At 44.5% G+C, this 11,911-nt stretch overlaps 1 pseudogene; it reads left to right on the top strand.

Annotated features, from left to right (window-relative positions):
- The first annotated feature begins 1,759 nt into the window (after positions 1–1,759).
- LOC116510792 lies at positions 1,760–11,567 on the top strand (annotated as a pseudogene).
- Positions 11,568–11,911: the final 344 nt, after the last annotated feature.

Below are 11,911 nucleotides of genomic sequence, written 5' to 3'. Positions count from 1 at the left end.
TATATGCATTCACCACCATTGCAGCTATACTACAGTCTTGCTGATGAACACCAAAGAGAAATGAAATGGCTATAAAAATGGTTCGGTCAGATCACATTATCAGTATTTGCATATATGCACAATTTTGCCCTATGGACAAAAATAAAATAAAATCACGAGTTTCCAACCTATTGTAAAACTTGATTTAGGATATATAATGGGAGAAATGCTGATAGAATTAGAACTTAACACAACAGATCTTCATTATACTACATTATCAATTTGTTCTTTTCATAGGCATTCCAGATTTAAATATTAGCAATTCTATCCTCATTTTTCACAAGATTAGCTTCAGCAAGAAGTTATTTGCAAACAAGTCCATTGGGCACATTTGTTTAAGATAATTTGTGTGTATTTATGTGTTTCCGTGTGAATATTTTTTTCCCCCTTAAAAACAGTCTTTGACCTATATGCATGGAAACAGTCTGCCAGAATCACAGAAATAAAAATTGATTGCATTTGAATTATAATTGACTGCTTTTTGAATAATACATGCAATGCATGTTTGCTTTATAGTAATAAATTGTTCTTTAATAATCTCAAGTGGAAAAAATAGATGCATAACATGGAAATTTTAAAATAATACTTAAACAGAAATTATACAGAATTATATTAATCAGTTTTTTTTCATTTTATTGGTAAACATAAAAATTAAAAAGCTGAAACTGAAAACATATCTTCAATATGGAATTTTAAGTTCAGAGTAACAATTTCTTTTCAATAACACAACTGTCTTCTGGAGTATGTTGCAGGCTCAATAAATCCAAAATATTGGATATCTTAAACCAGTGGTTCCCAAGCTTGGCAACTTTAAGACTTGTGGACTTCAACTCCCAGAATTCTGGGAGTTGAAGTCCACAAGTCTTAAAGTTGCCAAGTTTGGGAACCACTGTCTTAAACAGTTGCATTTCAAGTTCTCAGTATATAGTTCAACACAAAATTAATATAATTAAACTTTATTTCTCTTCACAAAATATATTGTCAATAATTTCACTATCAACTCCAAGTGGAACTACTGTGGAAGAGGCCCAAATCACCAATGCTGGGCCCTTTCAAATACATATACAGGGATGAAAATTAGGTTCTAATCCATTATTCAAAAGTCTGTAGGAAGTTAGCCCCACCCCTTTCCTAGGAAAATGAGATATTCTAGGAAATATTAAAAAGGCAGAATATTATTTTTTCCTGGATGAGAAATGGAGAAACATTTTTTTAGGCAGGAAGAAGACTCACTCTTAATAGCCGCCACTCTCCTCAATAGCCTACAGCAGATGTCCACACTTAAGAGATAAAGAGATTCATAGGCAAATACCCTTATCCAAGATCCAACAAAGGTAGGATTAGCCCTCTACTCATCTTGCAACAGAACTCACCACATGGCACAACCAAGCCTGGGACACAGACAGCCTACAAATTTAGCTAAGACCCCCACCCCCTGGAAGTATGACAGCCAATGGGATACATTTCTTGGATAGGAACAGGAAACTCCAAGGCAGGGCCCAAGAGAGGAAATAAAACTCAGTCTCTCTCATCATCTCTTCCCTTTTTTTCAAGATCTTCAAGGCATGTGACCCCCCTTTCCCCCCAGAACCGCAAACCATGTGGTCCTGTCCACCATCCATAAACCTTCTTTCCAAGCAACTTCCATGAATCCAGTGACTTTTTCCCCACTTGGAACTGGACCCAGAAGGACATTTCTTCCAACAATTTGGCACCCCAGATGGGACTCCACACTAACTTAACCAATGGACCTGGCCCAGGTAAGGTTCCCTTGCTGGCAGCAGACCCATTGAGTCTGTGGGTAAGTTTTCCTGGACTTTGTCCATTTGGAATTTGGTTTTAAAGGTGTTTTGAGTGTTGAGCTCAAAGACTGCTTGGAAAGAAGGTGAGTACTTCTAAAATTTAATTTTAAAGCATGGAAAAGCATGGGAAATGTGCGTATGCCTGTGTATGTGAGTGAGAAGACGATTCTCCCAATCACAGCTGGATCTTGCTTCCTCTATGTGTTTTACCAAGAGAGCCTGGAAAGTATAGGGGTCAGGCCAGAGCATAGGACCTTCTGTTAGGGAAAGGAAAGAGTGTGTGAAAATGGAATGAAAAAAAAAAGAATGACAGAGTTAATGTCAAGGTTCCGATGAAAGAATAAAAAACCCCAAACACCAATCTTGGTTTAAATGCTTCTTTATCACACCGGTACTAACTGACCATCAAATTCTTGTGAAAATGGAATAATTGTTGGAGCTGCAGCTCCATGCTCTCCTCCACCTTATAAGCCAATCTCTTGAGCCTTATGTAGCACCCAGTGACCAATCCCTCCCACATTTCCGCTTTCCCTCCCCCTGAGCCCTTCACCAGTGTCCTATTGGAATGCATACAGTCAAAGACTTCCCAAGCAATCCCTTCCGCATTGGCCTGTTCCTCCATCTATTAAAGATAAGCTCCATTCCAGCAGTTAGACATGTCCCCATGGAACATCACTGATGATCGCTGCCTCTGTAAGCCTTGATTACATTGCGTCATGTTTCCTGGCTTGCCGATAATGGCGGCTGCCATCTCAACTGTTTGGTGGCTTGCGGAAGCCGCCCTGAAGCTCTGATGCCGAGCCGAGTGTGGAGACAGGCAGCAAGGCTCCCACGAGGCTCCAGCATCCTGGGGATCCAACAGTCACTGGAATGATGGTTGTAACCCAGCACACCTGAGTGGCAGCCTTGGACATCATGGATGATGAGGTTGACAGTTAAACTTGAGCAACCAGCTGGGAAGTCACTAAGCAAAGCCCTGAACTTTAGGAAACTTGTAGGAGGGCCAGTACTTGTCTGCTGAGGGCAGCAAGTCCTCCTAGATGGTCTCTATTCCCAGTCTGAAAACTGTGACTTGAGGTAGGAGGGCCAGTACTTGTCTGCCAGGGGGTAGCAAGTCCTCCCGCATGGTCCTGTTTCCCCAGTCTGAAAACTTGGCTTGAGTTTCCCTTTGAGGAGAGTCCACATACTGTGTAAGGGAACCAGAGTCTCCCCCAGACATTTTTCCAGTCTGCAAAACTGATAGCTTGGTGACCTGGCTAAGTCGAAGTGAGCCCCACATCGGAGAGGGAACATGGGAAGCTGTAGCTCAAGGGTCTTGATAGGAACCTCCCTTGGAAATTTGATTGAGGCTTGGGGCAGACAGCAGATGCCAGTCCTAGCTGGTATGAAAAAGAAGAGAGAGGGGAAAAACATGTAGGAAATGGGCTTTTCTGAGGGATGACACAGGAAAACCAATTTGGCTAAATAAAGGTACTTAAAAGTAAAGGGGAAATGTTGGTTTTTTTGTTTTTTTCTTGTTTGTTTGTCACTTTCTCTGTTTTCTATGGAACCATGTGGTATGCTTGTTAAGATTTGTGCTCTCCCTAATTTAGCTGAGATTAATATTGTGATCGACCAGTGTGTGTGTAAACCTCAGAGTTCTGTTTTCCTCTCTTTTTTCCTGCCTGTTTGTGTGTGTGTGTCTAAGTTGGGTGTCTGCAACCTGTGGCTCCGGAGCCACATGCGTAAGGTGACCAGATTTTCAGATTGGTAAAGAGGGACACCATTGACCGGGGGGGGGGGGGGCCTTGATTAAAAATTTTATATTTTGTCAAAAGGTCACAAAAGGCGATTACATGACCCCAGGACACTGAAACCATCATGAATACGAATCTGTTGCCAAACATCAAAATTTTGATCACGTGACCATGAGGATACTGCAACGGTCGCTAAGTGTGAAAATGGTCGCTAAGTGTGAAAAATGGTCATCAGTCACTTTTTTCATTGCCATTGTAACTTTGGTCACTAAATGAACTGTTTGAAAGTTAAGGCTAGCTTGCATTATAATGCCTTATGCTAGCTTATGTTTTCAAGAGAGAGAAGCTAAACTCCTTGTTAGAATTGAAATAGAAATGAGTAGAGTAGAGTAAAGTAGAATAGAATAGTTTATTAGCCAAGTGTGATTGGACACACAAGGAATTTGTCTTTGGTAAATATGCTCTCAGTGTACATAAAGAAAAATAAAATAGTAGAATAGTGGGATCCTTGCTGCACCAAGCTCAGAAAGCAGGAGATCCCACCATCTCCCAAGCTGGGAGGAGGTGTGTGAGGTGAGGGATCCTAGGTGCACCAAGCTCTTTCTGAAAGAGGAGGTGTGTGAGGTGGGGGATCCTAGGTGCACCAAGCTCTTTCTGAAAGAGGAGGTGTGTGAGGTCGGATCCTAGGTGCACCAAGCTCTTTCTGAAAGAGGAGGTGTGTGAGGTGGGATCCTAGGTGCACCAAGCTCTTTCTGAAAGAGGAGGTGTGTGAGGTGGGATCCTAGGTGCACCAAGCTCTTTCTGAAAGAGGAGGTTTGTGAGGTGGGATCCTAGGTGCACCAAGCTCTTTCTGAAAGAGGAGGTGTGTGAGGTGGGGGATCCTAGGTGCACCAAACTCTTTCTGAAAGAGGAGGTGTGTGAGGTGGGATCCTAGGTGCACCAAGCTCTTTCTGAAAGAGGAGGTGTGTGAGGTGGGGGATCCTAGGTGCACCAAGCTCTTTCTGAAAGAGGAGGTGTGTGAGGTGGGATCCTAGGTGCACCAAGCTCTTTCTGAAAGAGGAGGTGTGTGAGGTGGGGGATCCTAGGTACACCAAGCTCTTTCTGAAAGAGGAGGTGTGTGAGGTGGGATCCTAGGTGCACCAAGCTCTTTCTGAAAGAGGAGGTGTGTGAGGTGGGATCCTAGGCAGATGTCACACAAGGGCCCTTCAAAGACTAAACGTTTTTTTTTACTGGTGGGGAATTAAAACTCCCCTTTTCCTCAATGGGAAATCATATTCAGACAAAGAAAATTATTAAAAATATCCTTTCCTTTCTGAAGCCTGGCTCTTTCTCTGCACCTATATTGGGAGGGGGGGAATAAGGGAAATGCAAGCAACGAGGCCAGCCTGCCCCCTTCTTGTCTCCCACCCACCCCCTTCCCAATGGGACAAGAAGGTGGAGGGTTGGTCTTGCAAATGGGGATCAGCGCACTCGCCTCCTCCTCCTCCCCCGGGAGGAGCTCTGCAGCAGGACAGACGAATGGAGGGGGAGATCACCCCTTCCTCCTCTGAGCCCCCAAACCCCATCTTCCCTGGCCTGCACCCCTGTGCCCAGGCTCCTTTGGGTTTGGGGATAATCCGAATGGGTGGAGCGGGGGATCCCCATGGCGGAGGCCTCCCGGTGCAGCAACACTCTTCCGCAACTCCGGAGCGAACCTTCACCTTCTCCGCCCAGGATTGCAAGGCTGGAGGCCTCGGCAGCAGCCACCCCCACTCCCAGCCGGCCAACCCTCGCCCGTACCATGAGCGGCGGGACCCGAGCAGTTCCTCTCCTCCCCGGCGCCGTCCTGTGGAAGGCAAGCCAGCCCTTCAAAGTCATGCCGGCACTTTAGCATGCCCCTCGGCTGCCATTCAGCGAAACATGTTTCGCTGAATGGCGGCCGAGTTCTAAACTGCCGGCATGACTTTGAAGGGCTGGCTTGCCTTCCGCGCGGGCCGACGTGGAAGGCAAGCCAGCCCTTCAAAGTCATGCTGGCACTTTAGCGTGCCAGCAGGCAGGGCTGGAGCGAGCGAGCGAGCATGCTCCGTCCCGGTGGGTGCATGAGCGGAGCACTTTTCCAGCACTCCTGTGCCTGTATGTATATATGTATTGTATTGTATTTGTATTTTATTATTTGTATGCCGCCCTTCTCCGGGAGGACTCAGGGCGGCGAACAATTCAAGGGGGAAAAAGGGGGAACATAAAAGACAAAATACAAATAATAAAAGTAGACAACAGTCGCACAACCATACATGTCGAGAGGGGAGGGAACTCATCACCCCCAGGCCTGCCGGCAAAGCCAGGTTTTGACGGCTTTTCGGAAGGCCTGGAGAGAGGTGAGGGTCCGAATCCCTGCGGGGAGTTCATTCCAGAGGGCCGGAGTTGCCACAGAGAAGGCCCTCCCCCAGGTAATAGCCAGGTGGCATTGGCTGGTAGATGGCACCCGGAGGAGGCCAACCCTGTGAGATCTAATGGGTCTGTGGGAGGTAATTGGCAGCAGGCGGTCTCTCAAGCCTGGAGAGCTCCGTCTGCATATGAGCCCGGGATCCGCCGCTTGTGCTCCCTTGCTCCGCCCCGCCACCCGCCTTCCCTATCTAGGGGCTCCTCCAGCAGAAGTAGCAGAGTCGCGTCGAGCGCCGCTCTGCCTTCCTCCGCGCTCTTCCCGCCCGGATGCCCAAAGCCTCCCAGCCCGCCCGGCCCGGGGCGAGTCAGCTGCAGTGCAGCGGGCGGCGATCCCACCACCATCCGCCCGCTCACTCGCCCCGCCCGTCACTTACTCTGAGTTCGGAGAAGAAGCGGCGGCCCCAGGTGGCTCTTTTCACGGAGGCTTTCCCACGGCTTCTCCAGAAGTGGGGCTGGAAAGGCGAGCTCGCTCCCCCACCCATCTGCCCGCTCACTCGCTACGCTACCCCGCCCATGCGAGCGGCAGTGGATGGGCGGGGGAGCGAGTCGAACAAGGTGCCAAAATTAAGCAGGATCTTTTGGGAATGGCCCGGGATGCGGGAAAAATTATGAGAAGGCATGCCTGTCCCACCAAATGCGGGACGTCTGGTCACATGTGACTCTTTGGGCCCTCTGCTGTGGCTCCCTGTTGGGTGATCCCATCATGGGGCTGATTCTCCAGCACCTCAGTCTTGCTGGAGCTTCTTCCAGCCCTTGTTGGTGCTGGGCCTGTGAGAGATACAGAGAGAGAGGGGAAGGGGGAGGGAGGGAGGGAGAGAAATATGTCAAAAGGGTTTTAACAACCAGTTCTCTCACCTAATGACCAGTTTTTTCTCAAACTCTGCCTGCAAGCTATGTACCCCACCCACAATATCTAATCCTTTTACAATGCCTTCCTGGTAAAATTACAGCGAAGTGGGGAAGGGGCCTTGTTCTCATGTCTTTTAGCCCTGCACAGATGATTCTGTAATCTATGGAGGCAACTTCCATGAATCCAGTGTCTTTTCCCCCACTTGGAATTGAACTGTGAAGGACATTTCTTCCAACGAGTCCTTGCAAACTGCCAAGATATTTTGGCTATATTTTTATAATGGAAGTTTAGACTTTTCCAAAACATTTTTCAATACAAAAAGTAACTGGGGAGTTTGCCTTTCTCTGACTGTCACTTGTCCATACCTGTCCCATCAGGTCTGGGAAGAAGTGCATGCTCCAGGAAGTCATACTTTTTCTTTTGCTTTGCCTATTTTTCCCGGAAATTAGATTGGTTTTTCAGAAGGCCCTATTATCCCAAGCATCCCAACAATCACAATATAATTAGAAGCTCTCCAATTGCCCAAGTTGGGAAATTGGAGAGCTTCTAATTATATTGTGATTGTTTGCGATTATATTTATTGCGGATGGTTATTTGTGGCTGACATTCTGCTTTAGTTGTGCATTGCTATTTTTTATTGTAATATCAATGTTCTTACTTCTGTTTGCTGCTCAGAGTTGCTTGTGTAAGATAAGTGGTCATATATATTGAAATGAATAACGCATCAAACCAAACTTTCATATATATTCATATACAGGTAGTCTTCAAAGGTTCATTTAGTGATTGTTCAAAGTTACAAAGACATTTTGTACTTATGAACATTGCAGCATTGCCATGATCACATGATCAAAATTGAATGTTTGGCAGCTGACAGTTATGATGTTTGCAGTGTCTGAGAGTCACGTGATCACCTTTTGGGATCTTCTGACAAGCAAAGTCAATGAGGAAACCAGATTCACTTTACAACCATGCAACTAATCTAACTGCAGTGATTCATTTAACAACTTTGGCAAAAAGGTCATAAAATGGGGCAAAACTCCCTTAACAAATGTCTTGCTTAGCAACTTACATTTTGGGCTCAATTGTTGTTGTAAGTCTAGGACTACCTGTATAAATATTGGCCCAATGTTGAACTTGATAATCTATGGACTTTGCAACAATGAATGAATGAATGAATGAATGAATGAATGAATGAAGTCTACTCTAGCAGCAAAGCATATTTGAGGTCCCAAGCCAATTCTCCCCAAACTCTCTGGCCTACATGCCTAGCTCTTTTGCTTGTTAATTACTGCAGCTACCACCTATCTTGTAGGGAATTGTGCCATCTGGTGTCCTCCTCCTAACCCAGGAATATGAGAAAGATAATACACCAATTGAATGTACATTCAATTAAAATTAAAGCCAGTTTATGTGCTACTCCAAATGAGACTACTGTTATACTGTCATATTACAAATTACAATTCTGTAGGAATATCTCAGTGCACATTAGGCCTGGGCCACACTACTAATCGTACTTTTCGCATTATAAGATGCACTCCCCCCAAAAACATGGGTGGCAATGCCTGCTTTTCTTATAGAGTGAATATTGCAGTGGGAGGGAGGGGGGATTGATGTCACAGCTGCCACCTGTCGCCACCACCGTTGTCACTGCCGCCGCCTGTCACTGCCGCTGCCTGTCACTGCTGTCGCCATTCACTGCCACCAAGAAATGCTGGAGCTGTCGCTGCTGAGCAGTTCATTGGTGGTTGGATTGGCCTCCCGGAATACCGTAGATCAACTGTTCTAGATGGTGGGTATTGCTGCTGCAACGTGCCTCCACTGCTGTTCACCGCTGCCATTCACTGCCGCCGAATGGCATTGGTGGCGATAGGCAGCAATGGTGAACGCCAGTGGCTGCAGTGATCAGTGACAATCAGTGAACAGCGAACAACAATGGCAGTGATCAGCAGTGATAGGTGGTGGCGGCAATAGGAGGCAGCAGGAGCCACTGCTGCCTAGAACAGCTGATTGGTGGTATTCCGGGAGGCCGATCCAACCGCCAATTGGCAAAGGTTGCAGGGTTCCCCGGCAGTGGCAGCGGCTCAGTTCAGTTGACCAGTGGTGGGTGCAATGGAGTGGAGTCCTGATGAGCCACATGCTGGGGTTGCGATAATGCGCCAAAGCTGACCAGGCTGTTTGCTGCAAAGATGCTAGCCAGATGAATACCGGATGGCTGCTGGGAGGCAGAGGCAGATTTTTTCTCCTTGTTTTCCTTCTCTAAAGCTAATGTGCATCTTATGGTCTGGTGCGTCTTATAGTGCAAAAAATATGGTATTTCTTTATTCCTCTTGTATGGATATTGTATGGACTCATGAAGTTTTACAATAAAAACAGCCACAGAGTAGAATTAAAATGTAAACAGTAAAGTATAAAATAAAAACAGCAATATTTGACATGTGAATCAAATTGTAAAAAATGCACAGTAAAACTAATATTATTAATAAAGGTGAAGGTAAAGGTTCCCCCTGTCCAGTGATGTGTGACTCTGGGAGGCAATGCTCATTTCTGTTTCTTCGTTGAGAAAGCCAGCATTGTTTGAAGATGCTTTCCATGGTCATGTAGCCAGCATGACTACACTCCGAGGTGCACAGAACACAGTTACCTTCCCACTGAAGTGATAGCTATTTACTTGCATTTGCATGATTTTGAACTACTAGGTGGACAGGAGCTGGGGCAAGAACGAGAGCTCATGCCATCATGCGCCGCTGGGGTCTTGAACCTGGGCTGTCGACTTTCCAGCTGACAAGCCCAGCATCTTTAACTGCTGAGTTATCACATCAAGTAATATTCCTCATTATGAGGATCAAATACAATAAATAAAGAGTATAATAAAGTAAACTAAAAATGAAGTTGTTCATAGAAATCTAATGTTATTTCATGTTAATTTTAATGTTAATTCAATATAGCAGGTATGAAATTGTAAGAGATAACCTGGTTGAGTTTAAGGGAGGGGTCAAACACATCATCAGTCATGAGTCCCTTCACGCCTACAAGAGAACTAAATCCAGCCCACCTTGAATGCCTTCTCAATTTCTGCTCATTTCCCTTGGCTGCTAGTAACTCAGATTCTTGTAGAGATCTTAAGCTTGCAATAAATCTTTACACTCATTTGAAGTGACTGAGTCTCCTGATTTCGCCAGCACATGACAAAAAGTTAGGTTAGTGAAGCTAAAGTGAACATATAGGAATTCCAATGGTAAGGCTTGCATTGTTGAGAAGAATAATTAAAAGACAAAATTCCTTTAGATAGAAATAAAAATCTCTCTGCTATTTTTTTTTCCAACTGAGTGAAACATGAACAGAGCAGATGAGTAGAGAAGAGGTCGAGAGTAACGTGATTTGAAGAATGTTTTTAAACATACTTGGCACTTTTTAAATTGGAACCAATAATGTGTTCCACATGTGTACATTGAAGCCTAAAGGTTTCTGAACATAATGTTACATTTCTATTATTGACATGGGGGCATGAAGACATAGCTTTTTAAAGAATCTATTCTGCTCTTTCAGGAGATGAAATGGGTACCAAAAATGGAAGATAAAATTTTGGTCAAGTGAGAAAACTGGACATTTTTTTGTGTAAACTATTTCAACAAATAACAGCATATTTTATTTCAAGACAATATGCTATTTCTGAAATATAGGAAGCTTTAATTGATAATAGAAAGCAGGCCAGGGAATCTACAACAAGTGAGAAGTGGACAATGGCCCAGCAGCATAAATGATCTTGGTGTAAATACAAATTGCAGCTGCTTTTCAGAAATTTAAGGGGGAAACAAGGAAGATGACATCAAATCAAACCCACCTGGACAAGGCTTTCAGAATAAAAACAGGGTTGCAATCTCGGCTGAGTCAGACAAGGAGAAGATGATGCAGGAGGGGGTGCACAAGTAAACCCACCAGTGGCTGGCCAGGTTAGGTGGTCTTACTAGAATGGACCTTATAAATTCATATTAGCTTGGCTTTTCATTCTAGTGCCCTGGAATTCCAAAGTTGACTTTTAGCTGGAGTGAACTTTCTCTCCAACTTCCTCATAAGTATTAAAAATAGGGCTGAACAGTGTGGCAAGACCCTGTAAAGGAGGGGCACAGGAAGCCAGGCATGGGTGAGAGATAGAACAGAGGTAAAAACTGCTGACAACAGTTTTTAAGACATTATAGGAACTTCTCTTTCTTGTATTTTTCCTATGTACTTCTCTGTAACATTCCAAATGAACTTCCCCTTTTTGAAATGTCATGTTTGTCTCGTGTATGGAAACGCCTTGAGAATGCACAGTTTGGAACACGGCATAAAAGTAGCATCCTGGGCAGAGCCCAGGCAGTTCAGATTTTGGTGTGTGAACACGCTGAACTCGATGCATCAAATAAACCTGTTTATCTCACCTTCGTGGTCTCAAGTCCTGGTCTTTCATAAGTAGATTACAAACCTCAATCTGCTGCAACAAAGAGAAAACTGCTGATGCAAAACTAGTCTTCCAGTAATCATCCTGGAGCCAACATTTCTTTTGCTAGATACCCCTTGACAAGGATTTTAAGAACCATGCTGAGCAGCAGCACATAGCAGCGCAGCAGAAGGCTGCTTTAAAGCCCGCTCATCCACATTCTTCAGTTATACTTTATAACACAAGACTTTGCCTTTGGGAATCTTATTCTTCCTGTATTATCACAGCTAGATGTAAAGTAAGAGAAAATTCACGAAACAGAAAATATCTGGATTCTTCTAAGCTGCTTTTTCGACTTTCAGGCAATCATTTGTGAGAAGAAGAGCTGGAAACTGTTCAAAAGGGCTTTGATTTTGAATTCCTAATATTGGAGGGGGACGGACATAAAATGTATTCTGGAAATTGCCTGCTTTTATTCTCCTATTACATATATATTAACATTTATAAAGAAATTGTTTTCATTTTTTAGCACACATGAATAAGAAAAGCAAGAGGGGTAGCAATCCTTGTTGCTACAAGATGTGAATTTATGATAAAGACTATAAAAAGGGATGTTTTGGGAAGATTTCTTATAATTCAAGGATTG

This window comes from Thamnophis elegans, chromosome 6, assembly GCF_009769535.1.
Source record: "Thamnophis elegans isolate rThaEle1 chromosome 6, rThaEle1.pri, whole genome shotgun sequence".
Taxonomy (NCBI): domain Eukaryota; kingdom Metazoa; phylum Chordata; class Lepidosauria; order Squamata; family Colubridae; genus Thamnophis; species Thamnophis elegans.
This window is presented reverse-complemented; position numbering and strand designations above follow the sequence as displayed.